Genomic DNA, 26,863 nt, shown 5'->3' with positions numbered 1-26,863 from the left:
ACTGTTGCCCCTTCAACAATTGAAAAGGCTCATACCTTTCTTCAGGCACCACAAATATATCTGGTCTCTCAACAGATACCCCTTCGTTGTGGTAGCTCCTACGGTACAGGCATCTGTATCGCCGAGGCACGCAAGTCACCCCATCAACGGCAAGGTCGATGGTTCATTGAGGGGGGGGGGGGAGACAACAAACTGGTCAAACTGATATTTCTTCCAATTTGTAAGCATCTCCAGTTTCATGATAAATAAGCAGATTGAAAGAAATTTGTATGATGGAGTCCACGATAACTTCGACAACTGGTCGTTACTGATAGCTTTCTGCCGAATGGGTACAAAGCCTTTATCTAATTCATTCTATATGGTAATCACCGCTTACGGCAACAATTTGTTATTTCCATTATAGTTTTGAGTATCCTAAATGACAGCTGAAACTCACAAACGAACGTAAGAGAAATGCATGTAAGAGAAAAATCTATGTTGTTACAGTGACTACTGAAGATTCTTTAAAACAAAGTGAAACGAGTCTGGTCTTAATAAGACTGTTATTATAATTGCTAAAGACGGCAGTTAACCTGTACAGCTTTTTCTTCATAATTTCGGTTCTGTTCGGGGGCGAGCTGACAGCAGTGAACCGTCTGCCCATCATTCGTACAGATAATGAGTACAATAATCTTGAAAAAAAGGAAGACAAAAGGATGGTAAAAGTGCAAGTTTGATCGACTTGAGCGAATAGTGTTGATGTGGCGATGAATGACTGTGATAGTGATTTATTTAGATGTGTAATGCTGGTGTTGACACTGAAGCTGCTGTAGCTTAGCTGGAGTTCGACTCCCGTTACTCGATGACCAGCTCGGGCTAAGATATTCGGACGGAAAGAAAATGAGCGACGGAAATTGTAGATAACCATTTTCTCCTGTATTCCTACCTCGGGCCATGCACTTGGAGTGGGAGAGTGGGTTGGAGAAGTACATTCTTCCATCGTGTATTGCCGAACCGTGGTTATGGAGTAGGATCTGGAAGTAACTAAATGATTACAGCAGATGTTGTGCAGGTTAGTATGTAGTTGGAATGAGACAAAGGTATACACAGGGAAGTTATGCACTTCCGATATTGTTTGCAAATGAGGAATACTCGAATGTAATATAACAGTCAAACAAATTTTTTGACAGCCGTAAGCGCAAATTACGTTTTTAATTATGTTACTGCTATCCTATTTCTGTCACACAAATAACGGATATAAATAACACTTGCTCTGGAGAGAATTTTCCGTCGGAGAGGTAACAGTTCGAAATAATTTCTAAAGTCATCGGGTAAAACAGAAGTTCCCCAAGGAAATGTTATAGGTCCTCTGTTGTTGTTAATCTGTACAAACGATTTAGAAGATTATTAGAGCAGCCTTCATTGACATTCTGCAAATGATGCTGTCATTGACATCGTAGTAATGTCATAATAAGATGAAAATCAACTGTAAAATGATTTGGACAGGATATCTATATGTAGCGAAAAGTAGAAACTGACTCTAATGAATGAAAAGTCTGAGGTCATACGCACAATAATTTAAAGGATTCCGTTAAATTTCGATTACGCGAAAAGTCACACAAATATAAAGGCTGTCAATTCAACTAAATACCTAGGATATATTTACGAATTATTTAATTTGGAACGATTAATAGAAAATGTTTCCATGAAGGTGAGCCAAAGACTGCGTTTTGTTGGCAGAAAACATGGAAGATGTCACAGATCTTTGTCCGTCTTCTGTAAGAGTATTGTTGTGCTGTATGTGATCCGTACCAAATAGGGTTGACGGAAGAAACTGAAAAAGTTCAAAGGAGGGCAGCTCGTTTTGTACTGTCGCGAAATAGGAGAGACAATGTCACGGATTTTATATGCGAGCTGAGGCGACAGTTATTAAAACAGAGGTGTTTTTTGTTGCGCTGAAAAGTTTACACCAAATTTCAATCACCCACTTTCTCTTCCTATACGAAAATATATGGGGCAGTGAAACGAACACGAGACAGGGAAAAACATTAAGCAAACTGTTTATTATTTCAAAAGTGATTGCCATAACTATTAATATATAATCGCATTGTGAGACAATACTGTGAATGCCTTCATGGAGAAATGTTTGCGGTTAGCTAGTGCGCGTTTTCGTCCGAAGCAAATAAATGGCCATAAATGTCTTTCTTCGAGGTTACAAAAATGTGGTAATTGCTAGGGGAGAGATTGGGACTGTGAGGAGGACGTGGGAGGGCTTCCGGGCGAAACTTTTGCACGGTAGTCGAAACAACAGACACGCCATCTGCGGCAAAATGTTGAACGTTTTCTTTGACTGCAAGGGACCCGCTGCTCATTAAGTTTCTGGAGAACGCCGTCAAAATTAACACCCAATGGTACGTAGACACCTGGCAAAATTAACACCCAGTGGTACGTAGACACCATGCAAAATCAACACCCAGTGGTACGTAGACACTTTTCAAAAATTAAAGCGAGCTATCATATTCAAACACCCAGGAATACTGACGAACTGCATAATCCTATGTGATGAAAATGCCCGGCCATATGTTGCCAAGGCTTTTACGACTACGCCTCGGAAGTATCACTGGGAACCTCTCACACGTCATTCGGTGGACAATAGTGAAACTGTCCCCCTATAGGTCTGACCTGACACCGCGTGATTAGCACCTGCTTGGTAAAGTGAAGGGGTCCATTCGCAGTACGAGACTCTTAAGCCTGCTAAACAATGGCTTATACGTGCTGGTCCTGTCTTCTGGCGTACGGGTAAACAGACCTTAGTTCCACGGTAGTGTAAGGCAAATGAGAGGGAAGGAATAACCGGACATCACCCATTGGTATTTTTTGTGATCTTTCAAAGGACTTTGATTGTGTAAATCATGGAATTCATTTAGATAAGCTAAATCATTATGGTTTGAGGGGGGCAGTGCACAAATGGTTTAATTCATACTTAATTGGAAGAATGCAGAAAGTTGAAATAAGTGGTTTATGTAATGTTAAAAGAACAGCTGATTCCTCAAACTGGGGGGCTATCAAGTACGGGGTCCCACAGGGTTCGGTCTTAGGTCCTTTACTTTTCTTGATATACATTAATGACTTACCATTCCACATTGATGAAGATGCAAAGTTAGTTCTTTTTGCTGATGATACAAGTATAGTAATAACATCCAAAAACCAAGAACTAAGTGATGTAATTGTAAATGATGTTTTTCACAAAATTATTAAGTGGTTCTCAGCAAACGGATTCTCTTTAAATTTTGATAAAACACAGTATGTACAGTTCTGTACAGTAAATGGCACAACTCCAGTAATAAATATAGACTTTGACCAGAAGTCTGTAGCTAAGGTAGAATTTTCAAAATTTTTAGGTGTGTCCATTGATGAGAGGTTTAACTGGAAGCAACACATTGATGGTCTGCTGAAACGTCTGAGTTCAGCTACGTATGCTATTAGGGTTATCGCAAATTTTGGTGATAAGAATCTCAGTAAATTAGCTTACTATGCCTACTTTCATTCACTGCTTTCGTATGGCATCATATTCTGGGGTAATTCATCGTTAAGTAGAAAAGTATTCATTGCTCAAAAACGTGTAATCAGAATAATTGCTGGAGCCCACCCACGGTCATCCTGCAGACATATATTTAAGGATCCTCACAGTAACCTCACAGTATATATATATTCACTTATGAAATTGTTAATAATCCAACCCATTTCAAAAGTAATAGCAGTGTGCATACCTATAACACCAGGAGAAAGGATGATCTTCACAATGCAGGGTTAAATCTGACTTTGACACAGAAAGGGGTAAATTATGCTGCCACAAAAGTCTTTGGTCACCTACCAAACAGCATCAAGAGCCTGACAGATAGCCAATTAACATTTAAAAATAAATTAAAAGAATTTCTAGATGACAACTCCTTCTACTCATTGGCTGAATTTTTAGATATAAATTAAGGGAAAACAACAACAACAACTTAAACAAATGGCTCTGAGCATTATGGGACTTAACATCTTTGGTCATCAGTCCCCTAGAACTTAGAACTAGTTAAACCTAAGGACATCACACACATCCATGCCCGAGGCAGGATTCGAACCTGCGACCGTAGCAGTCGCGCGGTTCCGGACTGCGCGCCTAGAACCGCGAGACCACCGCGGCCGGCAACAAGTTAAACATTAGTGTCATGCAATATTTTGTGTAATGTAATATCTTGTACAGACATCTTTTATTAAGCTGACACGTTCCACATCATTACGAAGTGTCGTATTCATGATCTGTGGAACAAGTATTTATCTAATCTAATCTGGGATAAAATGACATTTTGACTCTCAAGGATGAGTAAACGTACTGTAAAATTTTAAATCTAAGGAAAATAAAATGTACGATTAAAAAATACATTGTGTATTTCTTTTGGAGTGAGCCCCGTAGAAGTACTATCTCTCCAAGTCTCGTGGCGAAGCAAGCATGAGGAATTTACAAAAATAATTTTGTACGAGAGATTTTCGACGGGAGCAGAAACGGACTCACAGAGGCTTTATTTCCACGCATTAGGCTCGCGAAAAATGGTAATGCACACGGACACGTGCGCCGGCTTTTCCAGCGCCCGCGGGTTAACGTGCCGATAGATTCCACACTCCCCTCGACAGCTACCATCCATCGCTAAGCGGACGCCATTTCACAGCACGATTTCCGTTAAACGCGATCAGCCATCAATAACAATTACCGGCAGCGAGCGCTCACCGGGGGCGAAAGCGGCCGCTTCGGCCGCCAAACCGCCACTCTGTTCGAGAGTACGAGTATAGTGTATATTCAAGCGCAGATAACGGTCTTATCTCAAGGTTACCGATAAGGACATCGGGTGTCCGATTACACATTTGGGCTCTTTGCTTCCCCACTCTCTCTACCCTGGGAACAACAGGGGAATTGTTCAAGGTCACCCCCCCCCCCCCCCCCATCACATTGCAGACATGTCCTATTGACGTATCAGAACAGTCAAGGATCCACAAATTTCACGTGGCGTTTGTGCTGTAAGTTACAGTCTGTTTTCTTGCATTGTCCTGTTCTAATACACCATTTGGTATCTTGATCAAGACGGGTATGGTAACGAGGTTTACCATCCTCGAACATACTGACAGTATTCCGGCTCCACTAAAAATGTGCCAAATTAGTTCTGTCGTTAAATCTGGTAGCTCCCCATACCTAGATTCCAGGGACTAGGGTGGGTCTCGAGAATTGCTGCTTCCGCTTACGAGATTTCTGGCGGTCATCTGGCTGCCTGAAATAGAAGTAAGAGTCATTGCTGAACACCGCGAAATGACAGTCACTCTGACACTGGATCCACGCCGTGCAAGTCTCCGTTGTGTCTGGCATGTTGTCAGCTGTATACTGCGCTTCGCAAGTCGAGATCTGATCCCAGCTTCCAGTAATTTGTCTCTGGCGGTCCATGGTAACACTCTGCCTGTAACCTCCGCCCGGATTTCACCTGTTGTCATATGCCTATTCATCAGAGCCACTCGAACGATCCTACAATATTCTCGTGTTGTCGTCCTTCTGTAAGGTCTCGTATCAATTCTCACAGCCTCACTATTTTCCTGAGTCAGTCTCGTCATCAATCATTCTGCGGTCGTTTCAGTACAGCCAACTGTCTGAGCGATGTGTCAGTACGATTCTGTCACGTCCCTCATGCTCAAAGTTCGACCATTCTCTAAGTCGGAGGGATGATGATACGCTGCAAATGCTGGTACTCTGGGCGTACTGTGTGCAGTCTCCATCTCAAAATTTCCATTATCTATACATACAGACAACAGCCGTCACTTACCCTCACCATTCATCTGCGGAGATGGTGGTTTTCTGTACTGAAAATAGTGAGAATAATGCCTCATGAGGATAAAACGTTAATCAACACAGACATGGATACTGAGCCGTTACGTAATGGCTGCAGCTATCGATCTCAGAGAGGTCTTACGGATAGTACTGGAATCGATGAGTAGCCTCCTTGACCAATGGTTAAGTAATAAATTAAATGTGCCTATGGCATTTTTGGGCAGGGATTAAATTCTGCAAAGTTCAGCTGTCTGGTGCAACTCTACATCTACATCAACATCTACACAGATACCGCAAGCGACCGTACTGTGTGTGGGTACCCTGTACCTCTACTTGTTATTTCCCCTCTTGTTCCATTCACAAACAGAGTGAGGGAAAAACGACGGTCTGTACGCGTCCGTATGGGCCCTAATTTCTTGTATCTTATCTTCGTGGTGCTTACGCGCAATGTATGTTGGCCGCAGTGGAATCGTTCGGCAGTGAGCTTCAAATGCCAGTTCTCTAAATTTACTCATTAGTGTTTCTCGATAGAAACGTCGCCTTCCCTCCACGGAGTCCCATTTGAGTTCCCGAAGCATCTACGTCACACCTACGTGTTGTTCGAATCTACTGGTAACAAATATAGCTGCCCGTCTCTGAACTGGTTCGATGTCTTCCTTCAATCATACCTGGTACGAATACTAAACACTCTAGCAGCACTTAAGAATAGGTCCCCCCAGCGTCCTGCATGCGGTCTCCTTTACAGGTGGACCACTCCTTCCTAAAATACTCCCAATAAACCGAAACCGTCCACTTGCCTTCCCCAACACAGTTCAGTTCACCACATGCTCGGTCCACCTCATATCGCTCTGTAACGTTACGTCCAGGTATTTAAACGACTTGACTGGGTCAAGCAGGACTCTAACAATACTTTATCCGAACATTATAGGTTTGATCTTCGTACTCATCCCCTTTAACTTACATTTTTTCACACTTAGCTGCCGTTCATCACACCAACTGAAAATTTTGTCTAAGTCGTATCTTCCTAAGTGACTCTACTTCTACACCTTACCGTACACCACGACATAATCAGCAAACAACTGTAGACTGCTGCCAAATCATTTATGTATATAGTCCGACAAATCATTTATTTATATAGAGAGCAACGGCGGTCGTATCACGCTTCCCTGGATCACTCCTGACGATACCATTGTCTGTGACGAACACTCGCCGTCGAGGACAACGTACTAGGCTCTATTATTTAAAAAATCTTCGAGCCACTCTCATACCTATGCACTTATTCCATATGCTCGTACCTTCGTTAACAGCCTGCGTTGGGGCACCGTGCTTTCCGGAAATCTAGAAATAAGGAATCTGCCTGTTGTCCTTCACCCATAGTTCTCTGTATATCATATGAGAAAAGGGCAAGCTTAGATTCGCACGAGCGATGCTTTCTAAAACCATGCTGATCCGTGGACATGAGCTTCTCAGCCTCAAGGAAGTATATTACATTCGATATGACAATATGTTCAAGGATTCTGCAGCAAGCAGAAGTTAGGGATATTGGTTTGTAATTTTTGGGTCCTTTTTTTACGTTTCTTATATACTGGAGTCACCTGCGATTTTTTCCAGTCGCTTGGGACTTTGTGCTGAGCGAGAGATTCACAATAAATGCAATCTAGGTAAGACGTCAATGCCGTAGAGTACTCTTTGAAAAAATGAACTGGGATTCCATCCGGATCTGGTGATTTATTTGCTTCCAAATCTTTCAGTTGCTTCTCTACGCCAGTTATGCTTATTACAATGTCGTCCACAAGGGAGTCTGCCCGATGGTCAAATGACGGTATGTTTGTACGATTCTCCTGTGTGAGCGATTTCTTGAACGTGAAATTTAAAACTTCAACTTTCATTTTGCTATTTTCAATTGCCACGCGAGACTGGGAATGAATGCAAGCCTTAGACCCGCGTGACAATTTTACATACGACCAGAATCTTCTTTCTACGTGACACCATTTTGGCGAATTGCGCGTCGATGATGATGACATTATGTGATGGAGAACATACACTAACCCATCAGCTCAGCCACCCACCCGCACACACACACACACACACACACATACACACACACATACACTCAAAGATCCATAGCAATAGCAATAACCGACCCTGCCGCGTCCCTAACCCAGGGCCCTGTGATCGAGAGTCAGCAACGCTAACGACACGACCAGCAGTTGCTGACAACGGTTAAGTAAGCCATGCAGAACGAGCTGGAGAAAGCAATCAGCGATGGGCTAACGAGGGAGCAACATTGCTGTTCGAGAATTGTTGTGGTGTACCGGCCATCAAGCTATCCCCTTCCCCCTTTTCTCTTTCTCTCTCTCTCTCTCTCTCTCTCTCTCTCTCTCTTTGCTATTGGACTGTGTACTGAGGACAACGGGCTGCCGTGAGCTACGTCTGCGACTTTCGACATGTGTCCATGCGCAAGTGACGGTTACGCCTAGCTGAAGTGGCAGCTGGTTCAGTAAGACACAGTCGCTAACAGAGCACGACGTGAACATCCTTGCGAGTAAATGGCTTTGTGGACTCCAAATATCGGTAAACGCCATTTACGAAGGTTTCCTTATCCCGTGGTGAGGTACAGCAGTGTGTTGAAACGATATTTGAACGGCGTTGATTTGCGGGTATTTCGGTTTAATAACAACGCTGAGTTTCTTAGCTGCGATTCTGGCCCGTTTTCCCTGTTGATGCATATTCTCTGGTTGGATAAGAGCTAGTAATTTTATTGAAAGTGACCATATAGAACCAGTATCTTAAAGTCCCATTGGTGCCGCATACTATTTCAGCTAAAATTATATTCCTTTATTCGCATTGTTTTGAGAAAACAAATTTTCTTTGTGTTAATATAATGAAGTCTAAAATACGCATATATCTCTAAAATACATCTAGTACGTAACTGAAAAATGTGGTCAGGAGGTTTAATTTTTGTTACTGGACCAACCTTATGTAGATGGCAAATGTCTCGAGTTTTCAGTGCGATTAACTGCATTGGTATTTTATGTGCTTAATTACTCTGGTTGCTAACCGTAAACGGGCTCTTAGAGCAAAGTGAAAAATTTTAATTTTTTTGTTTAATTTTTAAACATTTATCTGATCCTGACTAACTCCAGTACATTCCGCATCCCATACCCGTGCTCACCATCATATGAATGGTGGTAGAGCTTTGTTGTAACGGATGCTCAAGAGTAGTTAGAATTTATTATGTTTCAGTTAGGATTGTAACAGCCTTACTGTGAGCGGAATTTGTTACATTTGCTGACATGGAGGAACCGGGAAGAGCGACTTCAGGAAAGAGCCAGTACAATACGAAATGACAATTCGTCGGCAGTCAGCGTAAGGGAAATTAGGTGACCCGATTTGCATGCTGCGCAGAGACTTTCACCAGCGCCGGCTGACGTGGCCGAGCGGTTCTAGTAGCTTCAGTCTGGAACAGCGCGACCGCTAGTGTCGCAGGTCCGAATTCTGCCTCGGGCATGGATGTGTGTAATGTCTTTAGGTTGGTTAGGTTTAAGTAGTTCTAAGTTCTAGGGGACTGATGAACTTAGATGTTAAGTTCGATAGTGCTCAGAGCCATTTTTCTTGTTTCACCAGCCGATTGTTGTTCCGCAGCAGCTCAGCAAGGTGAGTGCGGCTGTAATACCATTAGTGCTGCTCTCTCTCATTTAGACTGCTTGCTGGCCTTCTCAGAATCGTGCAGAAGTGTCTAGAGGACATAGTAAGCTTGTGTAGGCCCAGATTATACATTGTAATAACCGTACTAAAGATATTAAGATCCCTAAGTAGTAAGTAGGAGAGTTAATCCAGATAAAAGAATTAGAAAAGCGAATAGTGGAGTAACGGAAGACAGAGGAGAAGCTGTTAAATAAGGTGAGTGTAGCACTGTGAGTGATTTGTATATTCACAGGGGATGTCATTGAGTGTAGTGCTACTGGATAACCGAGAAAGCTAGAAGTACAGTCATCTTTAATAATGTTGCAAAGTTCTCTAGTCCGCTGTTCGCCCTCCTTCAAAGAGTTGGGGAGTTGTCGTAGAATCTGTCCAGCAGACACGAGAAGTGCTGTGATTTCTGGTTGAAGTTCAGGTGCAAGTAAGCGTATTTGACGTGGAGAATAGGGAATTTTGGCGTTGTTGTATCCGGTTGCAATGGAAAAATAAATCGGCAAGGTACAGAGGCAATTCTATCAGGAAGTTGTTTAGACCAGTTCCAAGAAAACATTTGTGACTGTTGTGCGCCTGATAGGCTTATGCACAAACTAATATACAAATATTGTTTGCGGGTACAAGAGGGGAATCAGTCCTTTGCCCATTATCTAATTGAAATTTTGAGTAGTGTGAAAGCTCTGGAGATAAAGGTATGTGGAACAGATATTATTCAGACCATAATAGAAGGATTAAATACAGTTGATCGTTTTAGATTAATATTCTTACCACGCCCGCATAGTATTAATTAGTTAGAGGAGCTGAGTATCCAAATTGAAAGTATTTGGCTGAGTAACATGAGGCGAAGCCGCGAGCGTACGAATCACCGTTGTGATAAGACTAGCCATTTCGCTAGGCCGTGTAAAGTAAGAAAGTCAAATTGGCAAAAGGCGTGGGGGGTGTTGATAAGAGAATTTTAAAAATCGAATAAAAACAGCCTCGATCACATTTTAGCAACCGGTTTCGGCCCTATCCTCAGTCCATCATCAGACGGAGCAAGATCCGTTGAATTAAGGCTGTCATAATCTTATTTTTACGAACTCGCTCTGTCTGCCGCCACCAACAGCCATAATGACGGGGAAAAGCCTGAAAATCGACTGAGGAAAATGCCGAAACCTGTTGTTAACAAGCAAAAAAAATCATAAAACGCGATCGAGACTGTTTTTATTTGATTTTTTGGATTTTGTACCGATCGCTGTGATTAAGTTACAGAACGCTTTTTAAAATATTAAGGGAATTGCTGTTTCGCAGTGCAACTGCATGACAGTGGCTACCAGTAACCGCCTAACCTTCATTTGTAATCATATAAATGAGGAACCAGTATGCGTGTTAATAGATTCTGCAAGTGCTGCATCAATTATGAGTCGAAATTTGTACAACCGATACAAAGCCGTATGCAAATTACCCGATTTTGTCTCTACGAATCAACTTTGTCACGCGGCTAATTCCTAGCGTCTTAAATTGAAAGGGAGTCCGTATATAAGGCTGGTTGGTGGATTTGGGAGAGGGGACCAAACGGAGAAGTCATCGGTCCCATCGGATTAGAGAAGGATGGGAAGGAAGTCGGCCGTTCCCTTTCAAAGGAACCATCCCGGCATTTGCCTGAAGTGATTTAGGAAAATTATGGAAAACCTAAATCAGGATGGCCGAACGCGGGTTTCAACCGTCGTCCTCCTGAATGCGAGTCCAGTGTACTAACCACTGCGCCACCTCGCACGGTTTTTATAAAGAATCACTTGGTGGACTCAGATTTTAGTTACCGATGTTTTAACCGCTCTGGTGATCTTAGGGAGTGATTTCATACAAAAAGTTAGGATTGGCGTTGGTTTGGGGCGCGGTCGTAAGTTTGCTTTTAATTTCGGCCCTTGTCAACGTTTTACTTTTTGTCAACAAGCAGCGCGCGGAAGGATCAGTAGCATCGTGGCTGAGGATTCTGAAGAAATCTCGTTGAAACATCTGTAGCAACGCCAGGAGAAAGTTCAAAAATGGTTCAAATGGCTCTGAGCACTATGGGACTTAACAGCTGTGGTCATCAGTCCCCTATAACTTAGAACTACTTAAACCTATCTAACCTAAGGACATCACACACATCCATGCCCAAGGCAGGATTCGAACCTGCGACAGTAGCAGTCGCGCGGTTCCGGACTGAGCGCCAAGAACCGCTAGACCACCGCGGCCGGCTCAGGAGAAAGTCTTGCAGGAGGTTACCCTAAACGTTCCGTATGTAATCACCACCAAATTAGGCGTAACTAAGGAAAATGAGTATCAAATACTACCCACTGATCAAGAATCAGTCGGGCAGGCTTATCATCGACTGGCGCCACCAAAAAAGAAAGAGTAAATTACTGGAGCAAGTGTTAATCAGAGCGTCAATCTCTCCCTTCTTTTAGTCCCTAAGCCTAAAGGTGGTGGTTTTCGAGCAGTAGTCGGGCTTTAAGTACGAAAGTTATTTTGCATCCAGTGCCCCTACCGGATATCCACACACGTCTTTTGTGGTGTGTGGACGCTCAATATTTTACTATCTTAAATCTCAACCAGATTTCGCGGCTGAGGAGTCCACAGCAGCGACTGCGTTCTTTGCTGATGGATAATATTTATGAGTTCAATCAAGTGCCATTCGAGAAGTCGAAAGGAACCACCGTGTAATCGTAATTGTTAGACAACATTTTTGGATCTACAAAATTTAAATTTCTGTATCACTATTTACATGATGTCGCCCTATCGACTAAAACCGTTGAGGAGCATGTGCACCATGTTAGGGGGGTGTTGCAGCACTTAAGAGAAGCAGGGTTGACTGTGCGACCATGTAAAGTTAATTTAGCTCGTCGCGAAATGTCATTTCTCGGGCATATTGTGTATGGGTAAAGGATGCAAGTAAATCAGTCTCGCACTACTGCCATCGCGAAGTTCCAGCTGCCCAAGAGTATTAACGTGGTCGCAGAATTCGTTGGAGTGGCTAAATTTGTTCTCAGAGACATGCCCTCTTTTGCACAGATGGCCGTGCAGCTAAACCAATTACGAAGAATAGACTGACTGCACATGTGAATAGCGTGAGTCACAGCAGGTAGCGTTCGATGGTTTAAAGTAGGCGTTAGCCAATACTTCCGTACTGACCGTCCCTAATTTTTCTAAACATTTCTTGCATCAAACTGATGGTTCTATGTAAGGGGTCGCCGCCGTGTTATTGCAGATGGACGGATCCGAGACAAGGCCGATAGCGTACACGTCCTGGCTCTTATCACCTCTTGAAAGAAAATATTCGACGTATCAGTTACAAGCATTAGCATACTTATTTTTCAAGGAGAAAGTTCCAGTTTTACTTAAAGCACGAAAGATTCAGTATGGAGATCAACAACCAAGTTCTTAGCTGGGTTCTAGGCAGACCTCGCATGACAGGCCGAATAGATAGCTGGGCGATAAGGATATCTGCACCTAAGTTTGATGTTAAATATATAAGAGGACGGAGAACGTAGTGACAGATAGCTTAAGCTTAAGGTTATCAGAACAGGATGTTGCGGAAGATGAGAAGATTGAGCTGGGTGCTCACGGCTCTAATGGAGCCATTGCGTAAGAAAGTAGTGAACTGGGTGTTAATACTAGATTGTTTTTAACTGATTTAAGTAAGTAACAAAATCAAAATCCTTACATCTGTGATGTTGTTGTTGTTGTGGTCTTCAGTCCTGAGACTGGTTTGATGCAGCTCTCCATGCTACCCTATCCTGTGCAAGCTTCTTCATCTCCCAGTACCTACTGCAACCTACATCCTTCTGAATCTGCTTAGTGTATTCATCTCTTGGTCTCCTTCTACGATTTTTACCCTCCACGCTGCCCTCCATTGCTAAATTTGTGATCCCTTGATGCCTCAAAACATGTCCTACCAACCGATCCCTTCTTCTAGTCAGGTTGTGCCACAAACTTCTCTTCTCCCCAATCCTATTCAATACTTCCTCATTAGTTACGTGATCTACCCACCTTATCTTCAGCATTCTTCTGTTGCACCACATTTCGAAAGCTTCTATTCTCTTCTTATCCAAACTAGTTATCGTCCATGTCTCACTTCCATACATGGCTACACTCCATACAAATACTTTCAGAAACGACTTCCTGACACCTAAATCTATACTCGATGTTAACAAATTTCTCTTCTTGAGAAAGGCTTTCCTTGCCATTGCCAGTCTACATTTTATATCCTCTCTACTTCGACCATCATCGGTTATTTTACTCTCTAAATAGCAAAACTCCTTTACTACTTTAAGTGTCTCATTTCCTAATCTAATTCCCTCAGCATCACGCGACTTAATTTGACTACATTCCATTATCCTCGTTTTGCTTTTGTTGATGTTCATCTTATATCCTCCTTTCAAGACACTGTCCATTCCGTTCAACTGCTCTTCCAAGTCCTTTGCTGTCTCTGACAGAATTACAGTGTCATCGGCGAACCTCAAATTTTTTACTTCTCCATGGATTTTAATACCTACTCCGAATTTTTCTTTTGTTTCCTTTACTGCTTGCTCAATATACAGATTGAATAACATCGGGGAGAGGCTACAACCCTGTCTCACTCCTTTCCCAACCACTGCTTCCCTTTCATGCCCCTCGACTCTTATAACTGCCATCTGGTTTCTGTACAAATTGTAAATAGCCTTTCGCTCCCTGTATTTTACCCCTGCCACCTTCAGAATTTGAAAGAGAGTATTCCAGTCAACATTGTCAAAAGCTTTCTCCAAGTCTACAAATGCTAGAAACGTAGGTTTGCCTTTTCTTATTCTAGCTTCTAAGATAAGTCGTAGGGTCAGTACTGCCTCACGTGTTCCAACATTTCTACGGAATCCAAACTGATCTTCCCCGAGGTCGGCTTCTACCAGCTTTTCCATTCGTCTGTAAAGAATTCGCGTTAGTATTTTGCAGCTGTGACTTATTAAACTGATAGTTCGGTAATTTTCACATCTGTCAACACCTGCTTTCTTTGGAATTGGAATTATTATATTCTTCTTGAAGTCTGAGGGTATTTCGCCTGTCTCATACATTGTGCTCACCAGATGGTAGAGTTTTGCCATGACTGGCTCTCCCGAGGCCGTCAGTAGTTCTAATGGAATGTTGTCTACTCCCGGGGTCTTGTTTCGACTCAGGTCTTTCAGTGCTCTGTCAAACTCTTCACGCAGTATCTTATCTCCCATTTCGTCTTCATCTACATCCTCTTCCATTTCCATAATATTGTCCTCAAGTATATCGCCCTTGTATAAACCCTCTATATACTCCTTCCACCTTTCTGCCTTCCCTTCTTTGCATAGAACTGGGTTGCCATCTGAGCTCTTGATATTCATACAAGTGGTTCTCTTCTCTCCAAAGGTCCCTTTAATTTTCCTGTAGGCAGTATCTATCTTACCCCTGTGATATTAAGCAGAAATTAGAGGGTGGGTGTCAGTTAACATTATATTGCATCAAAACGAGCTTAGTTTTTTTTTTTTGGTGATCTGAAGTAAGGGAAGGATAAAATGGTGCTTTCCGAACAGTGGGTGCCAGCTGTTTTTAAATATTATCATGAATCTGTCAAGGGGAGGGGAGAGGGCACTTAGGAATTTTCCAAACCGGAATGAGGACAAAAGAATACTTTGCCTGCTTTACCTGTAAAGCCATGGTTAAGGACACTAAGATGTTAGTCAGCAACTGGTCAGGAACTGTGACATTTGCAAAATAAGAAAACCAATTGCGAACACACACCAAAGTCGACTACTCTCCAGTCCCTTACCTAATCCAGCGAGGGAAATAATTACGTTCCGGTTGTTGTAGAAACTTTCTCATTCTTTATCTGGCTAACACCGACCAGACGAATGATGGCACTTATAACTACTGAGTGCTTTATGAGCATCTTTTCTAGTTCTGGACCTTCTAATGTTATTGTCAGTGATAACGTTGCCGCCTTCAGGTTGAGAGAATTCAAAAAAAAAGATATTTTAAAGTGCTATTCAGCATGTAGCTACATCACACTAGCACCAGCTCCCTCTGCCGTGAGGGTAGATCGGAATCTGAAGGCCGCTTTAATCGCCTACCGCCATAGCGATCAGACCACGGGTGACTACTCATTTTCGTGAATTAGTTTGGCCTTCAAAAAATGGTTCAAATGGCTCTAAGCACTATGGGACTTAACTACTGAGGACATCAGTCCCCTAGACTTACAACTACTTAAACATAACTAACCTAACGACCTCACACACAGCCATGCCCGAGGCAGTATTCGTACCAGCGAGCCGGCCGTTGTGGGCGAGCGGTTCTAGGCGCTTCAGTCCGGAACGCCGCTGTTGCTACGGTCGCTGGTTCGAATCCTGCCTGGTGCATGGATGTGTGTGATCTCCTTAGGTTAGTTATGTTTAAGTAGTTCTAAGTTCTAGGGGACTGATGACCTCAGATGTTAAGTCCCATAGTGCCCAGAGCCATGTTAAGTCCCATAGTGCTCAGAGCCATTTGAACCATATCGAATCTGCGACCGTAGCAGCAGCGCGGTTCCGGACTAAAGTGCCTAGAACCGCTCGGCCATAGCGGCCGGCTTTTGCCTTCAGTACGACCACTCAAGAGTCTCACAGAACTACGCCGATGAAGCTGACGCTGGAATGCGTGCCTAACTCTCCTCTTTCCAACCTGTGGCCCATCAGTGATTTGCTCCCCGAAGATAGAAATCGTAAGATCATTAGCGTGAACTGGATACACACAACAGCCAACATCCAGTCACGCATCGGACACAGAAATACATGTATAGCAGAGGTAGGCAGCCAAGCTCACTTCGGCCTGGGCAGAGATTTTTGTAAAACAAACTTCCGTATGGCTAGTAAGATAGTAGATAGATTTCGAAAAAAATGTGCCCAAATTTAACAAGCCGTGGATGGTCGAGAAGTGCGTGACAACAGTAACACAAGTGGCTAAAAATCTGAAAACATAGTGTCGTGTCCTGACACAGGATAGAGGGAAGGCAGGCGGTTTAAGATCAGTCTGCAATTTCCGAGCGGTGAAGAGTAAATGCAGAAAGATAAATTCCCGGTGAGGGCAGAGTGATGACTTGGATCAGCGATCAGCGTGAAACACTGTCACGGGGCACCTCCAAGAGAGGCAGTTTCTGGGATGCGCCAGGATGCTTGCAGTAGGAGACTCGTGGAATTCCGGGGTCTGGTTAGTACTGTTTATTTATGACCAGAGTAACTACTGCAGTGAAGACTAATACTAAATATTAAAAAACGCAAAGGAGGCAGTTATTTGCGCAACAGAAGTCAGTGTCTGGAGCCACGGCGGCAGGTGCTAACAGAAGTAGCGAACACTAGCAGCACGTTAAGTACAAATTTGAGAGCGGCACTCCAAGTGAGAGAAAGTGACGTGTCGGAGCTTACCGAGGCTGGTCACGAGCGGCACGGAGTCGGCGCCCCAGCGATATGACTGAGAACTCGCTCTGAATACAAAACATGAGTTTTTAAAGAATGGTGGTGGCGCACCATTTCTCCCTTCACATTCTCCTCCCACCGGTCCACCAGCACTTAACAAGCTTCGGTCAATCTGGCGAGTTGTTCTGTACCTCCAGGGCGCCTATGATCAACCACATTTACATTCCTCTCCTAGTCCTACTCTATACGTAAGGATGCTTCTGAATTTTACATTAAAACACACCAAGTTTGGTATCAACAGTGTTCAGCTAAAAGCTAAACGTCATATCTATTATGGCTAGCAACAACAATATTTTAAGTCCCTTGGCCGCGCCCTCCGACATTCAGTGGATGTCGACTGATGTAGTAGCACTCTAACCTGTGTAAAACCACTGACGTTGTAGTTCTCAAGAGCAAGTATCAAGCTTGCTGCCTGCTCTAAGACATGCCTTTTCGTGGCCATCTTCTACAGCGACGCCTTACGGCAGCGTCTAGGCGGCAGATGTAGTTACCAGTTAATTCTCTGAAATGAAACCTCTATCTTGGGACAGCTGTACAGAGCGGCTGCTACTTGCACAGCTCTGGTGTTACCATTCATCTCCGTCAACCTAAATGCTACCACTTTTGCCTTCTTTCTGAAATGTGTCTCTGATTTCCCACTGTGGAGTGCCCTTGATGGCTCCAAATAGCCTTAAGGATAACAACAAACAAGTCATTATGTCGTCAATATTTTTCAACAGAACGTCATTAGAGTCCATTTGTCTGCAGTTAAGTCCAGCTAAGTGGGTGGTCACTCATGTGGGTGGAGGACTAGCCGTTACTGGCTACAGCTATCGATTTCAGAGAGGTGTTGTGGGTAGCGGTGTAATCGACGAGCAGCCTCTTTGACCAACAGCTATGTAAAATATGAAATCTGTGTGTGGCATTTCTGGGCGGACATCTAATTCTTGTAAGTTGAGTGGCTTGATGCAAGTCTCTTTGTTTGGTGCCATTTCGGCGACTTGCACGTCGATGATGATATAATGATGATGGATATACAACATACACACACAATCAGCCATAGCAGAGAAAATCCTCAACCCGCCTGGGAATCTTACACGGGATTCCATGATCGAGATTCAGTAATGTTAACGACAAGACCACGAGCTGCTGATGACGGCTGCATCTGGACCGAGCTGGAGGAGGCTGTCAGCGGAGGGCCATCAAGGACGCCACACTGCGGAGCGAGAAGATGGGAAGTTATCAAGTGCCTGCCATACAGCACTGGCTCTTCCCCTCCCCGCTCCACCCCCCCCCCTTCTGTCTCCCTACCGCTGGGATATGTACCGAGAGCAGCACATTGCTCTGAGATATGGCGATGACTTTCAATAAGAGTCCATGCAGAGGTAACGGTTACGCCTACGTGGAATGGCAGCTGGTTCATGAAGACATAGCCTCTAGCAGAAGCCTAGGTGAACTTCTTTGGGAGTGAATGGCTGTGTGTGGAATACAAACCTTTGTAAGGGCCGTTTGTGAAGTTTTCAAAATTGCTGTGGTGAGCTACAGGAGTATGTTTACATATTGTTTGGACGGCGTTGTTTTGCCGATATTTTTGTTTGGTCAGAACGTTGAGTTTCTTAGTTGCGGTCCCGACCTGCGTTCTTTGTTGATTCAAATAGTAGCAGGTTGTCACCTAAAACAGAATGTTCGTTCCATCTGTTTTGTTAATGCCATTCTTCGGTTGGAGTGACTTGTTCTACCCTGTTCTGACTACTGCCAATTAGCACTGAAATTTTGTTATTTGATTACTGATATATATTTCAGTATAATATTTAACGCAGTTCATAGTTCTACTGAAAGTGTCCACTATTGAGTCAAAGCAATTAAAGGTCTGATGGCGCCGCATAGTAATTCTGTTAAAATTAAATTCTTTCATTCAACTTTCGTTTTCGTGCCGTCCGGGGGCCAGTAATCAGTTGTAATCTGTCTCAAAGACTTTTCTTTTCTTTTGTGCACGTAAGAAATTCCAAATTTTACTCATCAACCATAATTATGTTAAAATGTTCTCACCAACTGGATCGGAAAATAAATGTACTACTTTTCACTTCATGTTTCAGCATCTTGCCATATCTGATACTGTGAATATGAAAGAAATGAAATAAAATCGAGACCACCTGATCATACGTAGAAATTGTTTAACATGGAGGCAGCCACTCACGTACCGAACCTTTGAGCTCGAGCTTATAGTGGAGTCAAATGACTGATCGTGCCCAATGCCAATAAGAAATTGACAGACAGCAGACAAAGGGAACAGTCCACTTTGGTAACTAGGCAGGGCCAGGCTCCATGACTGCATTTTGGCTAACAAGTAACGAAGAATAATAAATTTATTTTGCGAAACGGGCAAAATATAACACTTAAAAAAAAGTTTTCGGGAATGTAATTTACCCGACAAGAAACCAGAGAAACAAAGGCGTACAGTTCCCTATCAAAAATTCGCTACGCTACTTGAAACATAAAACTCTGAATTACTCCTGAGGTGTTATTTAGTAAAGGTATAATTAGACGGGATCCTTATAGCCCGCTTACTGCTTACCGATAAGACGATGATGACAGACATTATGGGCTTGGCATTGAGATGTTTAGCACAAATGGAAAATAGTGCCATTGAAGTTCATATAGGTGCTACAGAGGAATTTTGAAAATTAGATTAAGGTAACGAACGAGCAGGATCTCCCCAAAATCGACGAGGCCAGGAAAATATGGAAAACACTGACAAGAAGGGACAGAATGATAGGACGTCTATTAAGACATCAGGGCATAACTTCCATGGTACTAGAGGAAGCCGTATTGCGTAAAAACTGTAGAGGAAGACATCCAGCAGCCGGCCAGGGTGGCCTAGCGGTTCTGGGCGCTACAGTCGGGAACCGCGTGACCGCTACGGTCGCAGGTTCGAATCCTGCGTCGGGCATGCATTTGTGCGATGTCCTTAGGTTAGTTAGGTTTAACTAGTTCTAAGTTCTAGGGGACTGATGACCTCAGAAGTTGAGTCCCATAGTGCTCAGAGCTATTTGAACCATTTGAAGAGATCCAGCAAATAATTGAGGACGTAGGTTGCTAGTGCTACTCGGAGATGAAGAGGTTGGAACAAGAGAGGAATTCGTGGCGGCCCACATAAAACCATTTAGAAGACTGATGACTCAAAAAAAAAGGTAAGTTAATACGTAGGCATTTACGCGCTTTTGTGATGAGAATAGTATTGTAGGAATGGTAGCGCAAATATCAGTATAGTTGCACAAGTGTAAGAACGTCAAGAACTTAATTTCTATCATCTCCCTTGTATCTCCACCTGCACGACTAGGAGTTTAGGCTCTGTCTGAAGGTTAATTAATTCGTTCACCAATGCAGGTGTCGTATAATCATTACAGAGGATTAGTCCATATCTTTCCACTTACACGTCATACTAAAATATATCAAGATTAAAGGAATGAGTGGTTGTTTCACATATGAGGAGACCACATAGTTTCTGCGTATACGTAGAAACATATTCCTTTTGTATCAAGCCAGTTCGTATTACATCTTCTGGAATAAAAATTCAAAAGAAAGTTTAGTCGTATTAACTACAGAATCAGTATTCGTGGTGATGCAAAGGAATACGTTCAAAGAGCAACTGAGTTCTAGTTTACACGTCACTGGAAATGATTACAGTGAGAAAAGCCGAGAAATTGGAGCTAATAGCAAGGTTTTTTAACATTCATTCTCCTCACACGCTATTCATGAATAGAACAATGAATCGGGATCAGACAGTGGTACGAGAAGTACACTCCGCCACACGCCGTAGGGTGGCTTGCTGAGTATAGACGTACATGTAGCTTAGATACGTGTGAAGCCTATCGAGTCCGTAATCTAGTCCACCAAAAGGCCCCTATTCAACTTCGCAAATCTTATGGAGTTTCTAATCACTTCAGTGTGATTCTACAATGAAAATGACTAAATGGCTGTTAAAGAATAACATGCGTAGCTTAAAGCGTCGGGGTTTACGTAAATGAAATACAGCTGCCAAGACTATGTACCATTGCAACGAAATAGGGAGGTAATGTAGGTAAATGATGGGAGAGGGAAGAGGATCTAAGAATTAATAAAACAGGTGAAGAAGCCTGATATGTAAGGATTGTCTAAATATCTTTTACTTTTTCGTTAAGGTTGCCGGATATGTATTACACTACACTCTTGGTTGGAGAAGATATATTGCATGCAGCCCGACGTCAAATGAATTCAATGCAGCAAGATCTAGACAACCTCCTAGTTTACACACATACATTGAGTAGTTAAGTTGCTAAATTTTAAGTGAAGTAATAACATTCAATATTTGTCGCGTAGGAATCGTAATGGTAGCACTGAGATACCGTCCTTTAAAACATGGTGGGACAAAAACGTTTTGTCTTTGCTTTCCAGTAGGTTTTACTGTGAAAAGGTACCTTTATTGTAGGAGTACAATACTTTTTGGTGTCTGATAGCAGGGCAGGATGCGTTTGGAGACATTGTTAACCAGTTGTATTTGCTACTTGTGCTCATGACAACTCGATTTCACATCTTTCCAGTAGTGTGAAGATCCGCATTCAGAGCCAGTTTTCCCCGCTACTCATGGAGATTCTTTGTATATTGCCCAAATACGCTCACATTTCGTTCGATGACGAGGAAAAAGGATGCAACCTCACCCCATCTACTCCTCTCGCAAACCTATGAGTCGTGTGGCATACAAATCACTGTAATCCAAAATTTAACGAGCTTTATTTCATCTTCATGGCAGGATAGAACCGATTTTCAAAAATGGTTCAAATGGCTCTGAGCACTATGGGACTTAACATCTATGGTCATCATTCCCCTAGAACTTAGAACTACTTAAACCTAAGTAACCTAAGGACATCACACAACACCCAGTCATCACGAGGCAGAGAAAATCCCTGACCCCGCCGGGAATCGAACCCGGGAACCCGGGAGCGGGAAGCGAGAACGCTACCGCACGACCACGAGCTGCGGACAGAACCGATTTTAACTGGTGAGCAAGTTTTAGGTAATGGCGAGATGAGTGCAGTAAACCATTTAACAGATTATTGTGTACTGTTGCAACAACAGCCTGAGCTTTTAGATTGCACGATTTTATGTGTTGCAGAGAGGCTTGCTCAACCTTGTCTACTCCTGAGATCAAACTGCTACTCTGTATGCTGTACTATTCTATACAATTCTACTGGATTTCTCTTTTTTGTCGAAAGTTTTATTTCCCTCTTATGATTTCAGTATCTCTGTGTAGGTGCGTGTGCATGTTTGTGTGTGTGTGTGTGTGTGTGTGTGTGTGTACATGCACCTGTGCATTTATATGTGGCTTAGTTTTCAGGAAATTGCTATATTTAATCATTCTTGTCGTTTTACCAATTCATTTGTCCTAACCACAACGATTTTAGTACTGATGCATAAGATCTGTCTGACTTGTGTGCAAATCATTATACCACCTTCAAAAGAATATGATATGAAGTAACCAAAGTGCAACTCTAATGTGTACTTAATAATAACACATTAAAACAGCTGTTCGTGGTATCCTGATACTTTCCTTTAAGGGGACATGCTCGTGAAAATGACAAAAGATTTCAAAAACATTTTCTTGGTCTATAGAAAAGAGCATTTCATGCTAATTTCAAAAATGTATAGTTTATGGGCTTTATCAGTTTCCGTTCATTCTAAAATTGAGATTGAATGTAATGTTGCACAGGGGCCACACCCATCTGTCAGTTTGAAGTGCGTCATATTACATTATGCATTATTTGGTTCTTCCGTTTTTTCCATAGTTAGTTACGGATCGTTAACACAGGTGCACTCTAGAAGGCACTGACTCCCGGAACCAAAGTACAGACATATCTAGAAGGCTATGGTTAGAATTTAAACAAAGATCATAGAATATATGATTTCGGAATTTCATACGCGTGTGGTTCTGTAGTTATTGTGTGTTGTTTTGTTTCTTTGTGTGTGTTTCCTGTGCTATAAATGCCGAGAGCAAAGAAATTTAGTCGCAAACGAAAGTTTCGCGGCAACCAGTTCGAAACATAACCGAATAATGTACATCAGTTGTTTCAAAAGTCGCCCACAGAAACTGTGTCTACAGGCAGTACTTCAAGACGTAAATTCTCGCTTTCTGAATGTAATAAGAACAAGCCTAGTAGTACTGTGAGCAGCAGTAACGACGGAACTGTTATTGTGAAACTAAATATGCTGTCAAGACGTTTGAAGAGTGCTATGAAATGTAAATACTGCTATTTTGAAGATAGAATTGACGTGTCTGAGGACATTTCAGCAAGGAAGGGTCTTTCAAGTCGGTTAGTGATTGTCTGTAGCTCGTGTAAGATGCTCAGTGATACTATGACATGGCCAGTAACTGATAGTCGACATTACAGTGTAAATATTGTGCTTGCTTATGCAATGCGATGTATTGGGAGGAGAAGGAGAGGTGCCCAGACCTTTTGTGCAGTGATGGATTTGCCTCCACCTCCACTGAGGTTTGACAGATACAATAAATTAATACCTAATGCTTTCTGTGGTGTAAGTGAGCATTCAGTGGAAAGAGCAGCAGAAGAAACAGTAGCCTTGTCTGAGAATACAGATATTGTAGCAGCATTTGATGGATTTTGGCAGAAGAGAGGTCATACTTTTCTGAATGGGGTTGTAACTGCCACATTTGTTGAAAATTGTAAGATACTAGATTATGAATGTCTAACAAAGCAGTTCCAGGGCTGTTCAAGCAAATTTATTGGCACCCATATTTGTGTAAAGAACCTTGATGGCCCAAGTGTAAACATGGAAAAGAAAGGAGTTCTAAACATATTTGGAAGATCACAGGTCAGTCGTGGTGTGAGATATGTAGACTACTTTGGGGATGGAGAATGTAAAGGACGCACTACTATTGTTAATGACAGACCATATGGGGAAACTCTGATAGAAAAGCATGAATATGTTGGGCATATACAAAAAAGAATGGGAACTCGGCTGAGAAAATTATGTTAAGACTTAGTTGAAAATAACTGTCAGACGGAAAACACATAGGTGGTCAAGGTCGTCTTACAAAATCTGAAATTGATTCTTTGACTCAATATTATGGACTGGCAATAAGGAGAAATGTAGGAGTTTTGGAGAACATGAGACGAGCTCTTTCGGCAACATGGTTTCAAAATGGTTCAAATGGCTCTGAGCACTATGGGACTTAACATCTGAGGTCATCAGTCCCCTAGAACTTAGAACTACTTAAACCTAACTAACCTAAGGACATCACACACATCCATGCCCGAGGCAGGATTCGAACCTGCAACCGTAGCGGTCGCGCGGTTCCAGACTGAAGCGGCTAGAACCGTTCGGCCACACCGGCCGGCAACATGGTTTCACAAAGTGGCAGCAGATGAAACGCCACAATATGGTTTATGTCCCAAAGGAGAAGGTTCATGGTTAAAGTACTGGTTGAGAGATGCTACAGGCATACAATATACCCGCAAGCACTCCTTACCAATTACTATAAGTGAGACAATTAGTCCTATATATAGGGATCAGGCAAATAAAAATCTACTTAGGAAATGTATGCATGATCTGTCTCAGAATGCAATTGAAAGCTTCAACAGCTGTATATGTGAGAGAATACCCAAAACTGTATTTGTTGGACTGACAGTGCTGAAGATTGGTGTAATGTATGCAATAATAACATTCAATGATGAAATTTCCTAGCAGATTAAAACTGTGTGCCGGAACGAGTCTCGAACTTGGGACCGTTGCCTTTCTTCTTGAGAGCACTTGCCCGTGAAAGGAAAAGGTCCTGAGTTCGAATCTCGGTCCGGCACACAGTTTTAATCTGCTAGGAAGTTTCATATCAGCGCACACTCCGCTGCAGAGTGAAAGTCTCATTCTGGATGCATTCAGTGATGGTGCAATTTCAAGGATCAATGTTATGAAGAAATTAAATATCCTGAGGGCGAGGAAGAAGGCTTTAGCTCTAACTACTATTGATAAGCAGTGGGTAACCGAAGCAGAAACAGCTGCAGAAGCCGCTATCAATGAGTCAAGGATAAAGAAAAGAATCAAGAGAAAGAGTATGGAGGAAAAGGAAACAGGAGGACAACCCGAGTATGCAACTGGAATGTTCTAAACGAGCATAGTGGTAAGTTAATAAATCTGTAAATCTTCTTTTGCGATTTACCGAAAACTTGGTTCAAATGGCTCTGAGCACTATGCGACTTAACTTCTGAGGTCATCAGTCGCCTAGAACTTATAACTAATTAAACCTAACCTAAGGACATCACACACACATCCATGCCCGAGGCAGGATTCGAACCTGCGACCGTAGCGGTCGCTCGGTTCCAGACTGTAGCGACCAGAACCGCACGGCCACACCGGCCGGCCCCGAAAACTTGAATTTTCATCATTCAGGTACACTTTTCTCCTAAATGACTGAAGTTAAACTTTGACCATGAATAGACAAGGTCAAGATGAGCGGCTGGAAAAGCGAAAGCGTAGGGTATTAAGGAAAATTCTACGTAATAAATGGGTTGATGGACAATGGCGAATGAGAGCAAATGAGGACTTGTATTGCAAGACAGAACCTATCACAGCATCCACTAAGAAGAGACGATTGTTATTTTACAGTCATCTCATCAGGATGGACGGTGACCAACTAACAAAGAGAATATGGAATTTCATCCAATCTAAGGAAACAAGGCCAAGATGGTTTGAAGAATGTGATAAAGGTCTTAGGCATACTCGTATCTCACAGAGAGAAATTCCTGACAGGAACAAATTTAGAAGTTGGTGAACAGCTACCAAGGTTTTAAAATGGCATCAATTTCCAAAAGACAGAGAGGACCATTATCCGAAGAGCATGAAGGCACTTCTTGGTGGGCTCAGAAGATACTGGCAGGAAGTTAAATCTGGAACAAGAACAAGACCTAGACACTAAAATTAAATTGGTTGTTACCACGCAGTCCACAGAAGCTCAACTCGATAGTAAAAAAATTACTTGTCTTTTTCACATACCAGGATCAGGGAAGAAAATTGGAGCCATAAAACACTTATGTGAATGTTGTCTGTACTCTGACTCTTTTTACAAGCTGTGCAGTCAGTAGTTCCAAAGATAATGGTACCACAGTGAAATAGTGTTCCGTTTTTATGCTATTGTAAATATTGTTGACAGTACCAAAATATAATAAATATCTCAATGATTTTTTGGGAAATGCTTTGGCTAATGATCTTAATTGTGTGTAAGTATTTTGAGCTATCTCTCATTTATAGATCAGTTGCACTATGACGGTGAAGGTAATGCTAAAAATTCAGACCGTTCAGGGCAGTGTCCCCTTAAATACATTGAAGTTGCACAGCAATGTTTACAGAAAAAAATAATCTTCACCATCATTATTTTCTGAAGTGGCCAGCATGTAACGCCTGTGTTCCTACTGTTTCTGGCATACACTATAATAGACCATGACTACGTGAATCTAATTTGTCATAAACGTGTCGATTCTGATAAAAAAGTTTACCAAACAGTTTCGAAAAGTATATGAATAATCACAATGCAGCAGATAATTACGCCATCTTAATAAAAACTAAGTGCAAAACTAAATAATTAAAACAATCAGTTAAAATTTGCATCTTAGCGAAATTCCTGTCATGGAATGAAACAGCTCAGTCGCCTGTCCTAAGACGGACAGGAATAAACAGCAGCACGCTCATTGGTAAAGTCCGTCATTTCTTACGTAAGAATAAATTGTCATACCCAAGGGAGTATAAAATATTTAGTGGAAGTGCTAATTCGTACTCAAAACTTTACCATTATTTAAAATAATGATGTACAGAATAATAGTAACATATATAAGATCTCACCTTT

This window comes from Schistocerca nitens, chromosome 3 (genome assembly GCF_023898315.1).
Source record: "Schistocerca nitens isolate TAMUIC-IGC-003100 chromosome 3, iqSchNite1.1, whole genome shotgun sequence".
Classification (NCBI taxonomy): Eukaryota; Metazoa; Arthropoda; class Insecta; order Orthoptera; family Acrididae; genus Schistocerca; species Schistocerca nitens.
This window is presented reverse-complemented; position numbering follows the sequence as displayed.